The sequence below is a fragment of the Capsicum annuum genome, unplaced genomic scaffold (assembly GCF_002878395.1).
Source record: "Capsicum annuum cultivar UCD-10X-F1 unplaced genomic scaffold, UCD10Xv1.1 ctg2754, whole genome shotgun sequence".
In the NCBI taxonomy this organism is placed as follows: domain Eukaryota; kingdom Viridiplantae; phylum Streptophyta; class Magnoliopsida; order Solanales; family Solanaceae; genus Capsicum; species Capsicum annuum.
In genome coordinates, this window is record NW_025833917.1 from 400,321 (window position 1) to 407,713 (window position 7,393).

The following is a 7,393-nucleotide window of genomic DNA, read 5'->3' on the forward strand; positions in this document are numbered from 1 at the left end:
TGTTCTGATCTGTGGGATGCTACTAGACATTTTCTCTTGTACCAATAATATATGTGAACCTTGATTTGATACCAATTTGTTACAAACTGATTAATGAGTCATCATGAAACCTACTTTATCCCTATATTAGATAAGACAAATCATAGATTGGAGCTAGAACAATGGACTAACTTGGTGGAAAAAGGTGTAAAAACCAAAAAATTTGCAAGTAAAGACTTTCAATAATAATAAGGAGATAATAATAGTCTACAAGATAGATAAAACATCAATAACCATCCCATGCCCTAGTAGTGTTGGTACAAGAGCTACCAACAAAATAGGCATAACTACTAAAATAGTCAAATACAAATCTATATCAAAGAGTAAAAGACTGGACATAAATAATATAAGAAAAAAGGGCTATGCTTACTCCAAGATCTCACCCTATCTTCAAACTCAAGTCAACACAATCTTGACATCAACAACGGCCACTAGTAGTTGGATCTACATCAAAAAGGTACTAAAATATAGTTGAGTAATAATGCCATGGGGTACTCAGTAGGCATCATCTGCGGATTGAGCTAAATCATGATATAAGTACAATAATATGCAAAATAAATAATCTAAGTCAAAGTAAAATAGAAAATTTGGAATAACTCTCCATTACTGTATATAAATAACCAAAACGGATGGCATATGGAAGAAAGTATAAATAATACTACAAGACTAGCCCCCATAAGACAGTTAGTATGGAAAAGTAAATAACACAACACGGGTTCCCATAAAACCATAGGGTACAATCAAAGGAAAATAAATAATCAAAGTTCTATAAATTTACCAAATATCAAGCCATAAACATGAATCCATCAATATTGTATCATATCATAAATAAACTCTTAATGTTGGGCTCAAACCAAAACACATATCATCGTTATCATTAGTTGTTAAACTTGAATCAAAACTCATATCATTAATTATCAGACTTGAACTAGAACTCAATATCAATAAGCCAACAAATTTGGCTTGGAATTAGAACCAACTCTAGAGTACCAACCATCATAAATATCATGAATATAATCTATTCAAGGTCCAAAATAATCATTAAAAATGGGTATAACAAGCGTGTAGAAGTCTATAAAAGCTAACAAAAATCTTGGCCTAATGTGCACTAGAAGGGCCAGTTTTAATCCCCAAAATTCATTCAAAGGAAAATTCTATCCTAGACTATACTAAGGTATCTAAATTCACTTACAGATGCTACATAAGCCATAATCATCCCTAAGATAGAAATTCTACCTAAATCATGAGCAACTAAGTCAACTCCGCCTAAATTATGATTCCTTAATAGGCAAAAAGGGTCCAAACAATACTAATTATACCAATCACACCTATAAGACCTAATTTCCATCACATATATAACATAATATCATAATTATACTATGAATCAACTCAATCTAAGAAGAAGGTAAACATAGCCTACCTATATACCAAAGAAAAACTTGAAGAATTTTTTAAACTGATGATTTCCCATTGGAGAAGCTTCGGCAAGATGCCATGCTTTTAAAATCATAATTTACTCATCAAAATGAGAACAACGATACCTAGGTTTGAATTTTATGCTTTGGATCCATAATTACGTGAAAATCTCACATGGGCCCGCTTGTGGAATTGCTCTTTCAAAACCATCAATGCATCTCTCTATTCTCAAGTAACATTTATCCTCAAGAATGGGTAAATTCTAAGCTCAAATGGTGCTACAATCAACCAACCAATATTTTAGGGACTTTCGAAAAAGATAACAAATTAAATCAAAATATTAATGAAAGCTTACCAATAATTTAGAGAAGAAAAATGTAATTTAAGTTCACAAATGCTTCAAAATAAACCATCAATGATTCTCCCAAGTTTTCACACTTTGTAGGGTTTTGTACTATTCAAAATTGGTGAAAATAGGAGAAATTGAATGGTATTTATAGGGTCCCTTGGGATTCAAGTGTCGCTTAACAGGACACTAGGCCGCTTAAGTGGTCATAGCTTAAGAGACCTGGTTTTTCTTTAACAAAATTTGACTGCCTATATAGATACAGCTCAACAATTCCCATTCTTCTTAAGTGACGAATTCTTATGCGATGAGGTCCACTTAAGCGGCCATCCACTAGGCTATCCCAGTTTATTTAGCAACCCCATCACTTAAGAAGCCTAAAAGGCCTTAAGAGGTTCACCAAAACTAGTTGAGACTTGAAATTATTCTGAGTCTTTGCCAACCACTCAAGATTTATCTAAAATCCTGTATACGCAAACAAACTCTACTACCCTATCAAATTCGATATTCTAGACTCAACGGTGCAGTTAAAATTTCCATCAGAAGTTATTTTCATTAAAAAAAAAAAGGTCACACACCCACGTGCCATTTGTCTTAACTCTGGCCAATAGCCTAGAATGAGTCTGAAAGCCTTGGGACCCAAACTAAGGGTCCTCCTAGCCCAAAATCAATGTTTCAAAGTTGTTGGAATTGTCAAAATAGATATATAAGGTTTTTTGACTAAATTTTTCCCCTAGTATCTAATTTTAACGAACAAAGACTTCTAAATAGAGAATTAACTCTAAATGCCAAAAAAAACTGCTCGGTAACCAAACTGTCAGTTCCAGTAGGTCATAAATGACTTAGGGAAACTATAGAAAAACTCTAAATAATTAAGACAAGAAAAAATATAGAAAATAACCTAGATGTTCATTACACTTGGTGTTCTTTGGATGATCATTGACAAAAATGCTAAAAATGCCCAAACTTTTTTTTTATTTTAGACCTTGTTTGGCTTCATGATTCCATAGGTGTAAGGCAATTCTATACTGGGTGTGAGATTTTGTGTTGCCAATTATTGATCTAAATTTCTTGCAGTCCGGGTGATTGGGAAAAACTAGGTTCAGGTGATGCAGGGAGTTTTATTTCCATGAGATATTTAGATGTTCCCCATATTGAAGGCATTTCCTCTATTATATAAGATTCACCACTAGTATTATCACCTAGAAAATGCATTTTCACCAGTTTTCTCTGTAAGTGATTCTTCATGTTCATTAGTTATTAGTTGAGTTTGGCATAAGTTCAAAAACTTTAGTATTAACTTGAAAACCTTCCTCAGCCAAGTGATTAGTTTCATCAAATATAAAATAAGTATTTTCTTCAACATAATTTTTTTGTTTGTGAAACTTTTATAGGATTTAATTTGAGAAAAATAGTCAAGGAAAATTCCCTCATCACTTTTCTCACCAAACATACTGAAGAATTCCTTATTTTCCATAATTATGGACAAAGAATTTGCAACCAAAAATCCTAAGATATGTGAGATTTTGTTTTTTCTTTTAAGTAATTCATAGGGAGTTTTCCCATGAATTGACTATATCATACATTTGTTAATAAGATAACAAGTTATATTGTTGCCTCTACCTGATACTTCTTGGATGGTTCCTGCCACATCATCTAGAGTTCTATTCTTTCATTGCCCAACACTATTTTATTTAGGAGTTATAAGAGCAGATAAGTTATTGTACCATAGTTAGACTTAATACTCATTAGGTCAGTTTTCAACTTCTTTTGGACAAGTTTCACAAAGATGGTGAATACGTCAAATGTTTAAATTTTTTACGATAATAAATATTGTCCATATGACCTTGGTGTATTCATCAACAATAACAAAAAGCATACATATTTCTCCTTTATTGAGCACTTTCATGGGTCACACAAGTCCAAATAGAATAGCTTTAATCGGTTGGATGTACTAACCATTTTGTTGGCTTAAAGGATGGCCTTACATAATTTCCGCATTCACATAGCCCGGGCATCGTAGACCATGTCTTAACTAAACTTAGTCTTTGGTAGACCAAGAACCAGGTCCTTCGATACTAATTCGTTCATCAGTCAGAAACTTACATGTTTACTCTCTTATACTAGAGAAGTGAGTTATCCACGAGGATACTAAGTCATGCCAACTTCTCTTTTTATGGATCCATGATATCTATTTTGTAGATGATTTTTTTTTCTCTTTGTTCTTTCAGAACTAGGCTCCCAAATTTCAAGTTTGACACTTGAAATTAAGTAGATATGAATACTATATCATTTTATTTATCACATGTTTGGGATATGCTTAGTAAGTTGTATTTCAATCCTAGGACATATGATACACTTTATATAGCATAAGAGTGTGACTTTTTCACCTTACCAATTCTAACAATTTCTCCTTTCTTTCCATTTCCAAAGGTGGCACTTCCACCTTGAAACTCTATAAGTGAGAGAAAATTGTCTCATGTTTTAGTTATATATCTAGAATATGTACTATCAAGATATGATGGTTTATGTCTTTCTCTCATCTACACCTACACAAGTAATTCAGAAGTTATTTTAGGATACCCAGATTAACTTGGGTCTCTTTTGTGACTAAAAAGATGAATTAGATTCATTTTATCCCATTGAAGAAGCATTTTAGTTTTGGGACCATTTTTTTTATGCTTTTTTGCTTCTATATTTGCATAAATGTAACATTTTTTAAGATTGATTTAGGCCTAAATTTGTGTTTGTGGCTGATCACAGTGAGTGCATACACTTTGACATCAAATGGTTTAATTTTCCTACCTAACTATTGGATAAGTGTTTGGCTTTCCAAACACAATTGAAATCATCACTAGAAATTCGAAGACTTTATATTGGGTAAATTTAGCTTGATTAAGTGGGAAAATATTGGATAGACACATGACATGTGTGATAAATAAATTCAAATCTGAAAAGGCTCTCTCGAGGAAGTTCTTAATCCACTTATATGTTCGAGGAAATTCACCCTCGATTCATCACCAGTATCACAGATCAATTGTCACTGAAAAAGGTTAGAACTCGTCTCCTAAAGATGAGAAAGAGCATGTGTACTAATAATTCAAAAAAAGAATAGATACACCCAACATATTTGTATGAGACCATGACAACAATGGAGGAATATTAGTTGGCATAATTAACAATATTCGCACGTGAAGGATGGTTATTGGGCATAATACTTTAGGGATCGAGTGATGATTTTCTATTTGTTGATATATTATTTTTTATCTATAAATAGTAGTATTAAAACAATGGTACATGATTAGATTCTAAATAATACAAAAGAAATATACTCATATTTTTGTGCCTAAACAAAATAACAATTTTCTTATGTTTGGTTTGCTTAAATAATTTGGAAAAAAAATTCAAATAGATTTATTTTCCTTAAATTTTTAAAAAATAACTTCCCTTTATAAAGTCAGAAAAATATTTTGCAAAACTCTCTTTCAACCCGCCACCTAAATACCAGCCATGAATGAAATCCAGGACCAGACTCTCAACACCAATCTTAACTTAGTCCAAACTCCCATCACTATCCATGATTCGATTCTTGACTCCTAACCTGTACTCGGGTCCCAATTTAATTTTGAGTTTGAGATTCAAGTCATGAGTTTGGAGAGTAGGGTCCCAAGTCAGGGTCAATAGTCAAGACTTTGGTCGTGGTTAGAAATTAAGGTCGTTGTATAGATCAGGAGTCAGTTCTTGATTTGAGGTTGGGGTCGAGATCAAGATTTGAGTACTTAGTTGTGTTATAACTGTCAATCTCTAGTAGGGTCGAGGTTGGGAGTCAAGTCCTTGGTCGTGAGAGGATTCTAAGTTTTGATCGAGGTCTTAAGTCAAGGTCTGGAGTTAGGTTTAATGGTCGTAATCAAGTTTTGGGGTTGAGTTAGTAGAAGAGGCTTGGGTTGAGATAAGAGACAAGTCTTTGGTCAGAGCCAGATCCTAAATCTTAGGTCCTGAGATAAGGTTGGGATTAAGAGTCATAGTTGGGACAGAAAGTCCAGCCTCAAGTTGAGGTCAAATTTTAAGTCTTTATGCAGGGTTGGGAGATAAAAGTCTGGTCTTGGTTGAGGTTAAATTTTAGATAGAGATAAAATTTTGATTGGGGTTAAATCTTAGGTTTCTTGTTTAGGTCGACATAAGTTTGAAGTCGAGCTCATGAATCTGGAGATGGTTCTAAGGGTCAGGATTAGTAGTAGTTGGCACTCAATTTGAGTTTAAGATCAAGAGTCATATTTGGGATTAAATTTGAATTCTAAGTCTTTGATAAGGTGGGGATCAAGATTTTAAGTTAGTATCTACAGTCATCATCAAGATTAGGAGTTTTGTCATGGGTCGAGATTGGATTTTGAGTCTCAAGTCGGTGTTGAGAGTTCAATCTAGGGTTAGGGGCAGTATTTAAATCTCTAACCGAAGTTGGATCCCGAGTTGAAGTCAAATATCGGGTCTCAGGTCTTGGTCAGAGTGGGGAGTTGGGTATAAATAGTTGAGGTTGAGGTTAAATATTAAGTGTAAAGCTCTTGAGTTAGGTTTGAAAGTTAGATTTAATCTCTAGGGCTGGGGTTGAGAGTCGGCGTTGAGCTCGAGGTTTAGGATTAGGGTATTAACTAGGGACTGAGGTCAAGTTTCATATATAGTTTTAGATCCACAGTGAAGGTCATATCTTAGGTTCTGAGTCTTGGGTTAAGCTGGAAAATTAGGGTTTAGATCAAGGTTGAGGTCGTGTCTTTATCGAGGTTAGCATTGAGAGTCATGCCTTAGTTAAAGTTCAGGATTAGTTTTTGATGTAAAGAGTTATATCTTGATTTAGTAATTGGAGTTGAGTTTTACAACATGTTGGATCTCGTGTCCAGTTGGGGTTTGGGTCGAGGTCAGGGTCTGAGGGGGAGTTGTATCTCAGGTTCAGGTATATAGTTAAGTTTAGTGTGGAGATGGGAATTGGGTTTCATATCAAGGTCGGATCCATTATCAATATTTAGGACTATTTTTTTTACTAACTAGATGATACAATCCAAAATGCCTCAAGACCTTTTGATGGAATGATCTTGAAGCGAGAGGTGTTTGACGACCCCTTATTGCTAACCAAAGGGTGCCATGAGTTGTTGTGCCTTGGAGAGGTCAAAGAGAAGAAAAAAAAGAGCTAGAAAATACCCTAGAGGCACCTACAAATCCACCTGCGCTAGCAGGTGGAGTTGGTGTGGCTACAAATAGCCTTTTGGCCATTCTAGTCACCCATAAAGTGACATGCATAGGTAGGTAGATGACCTATGCGGGCATATGCCCAATTTTCTGAAATAGGCCATTTGGGGTCAGATAATTGTAATAAATAACCCATATCTCACAATTATACACTTGTGAGTTTGAGTGAGCTAGGATTAGCTAATGTGGAAGTTCAATCCCCTTGTTTTCTACTTATAATCTAGGTGCTAATTAGAATTATTGGATTGAGGATTTAGGGTTTAATATATCCTTTATTTGCTTTCCATTTTCTTATTTATGTCTATCTATTAACTTATTTATTTATCTTTCCTATTTGATCCATAGCGTGTCATT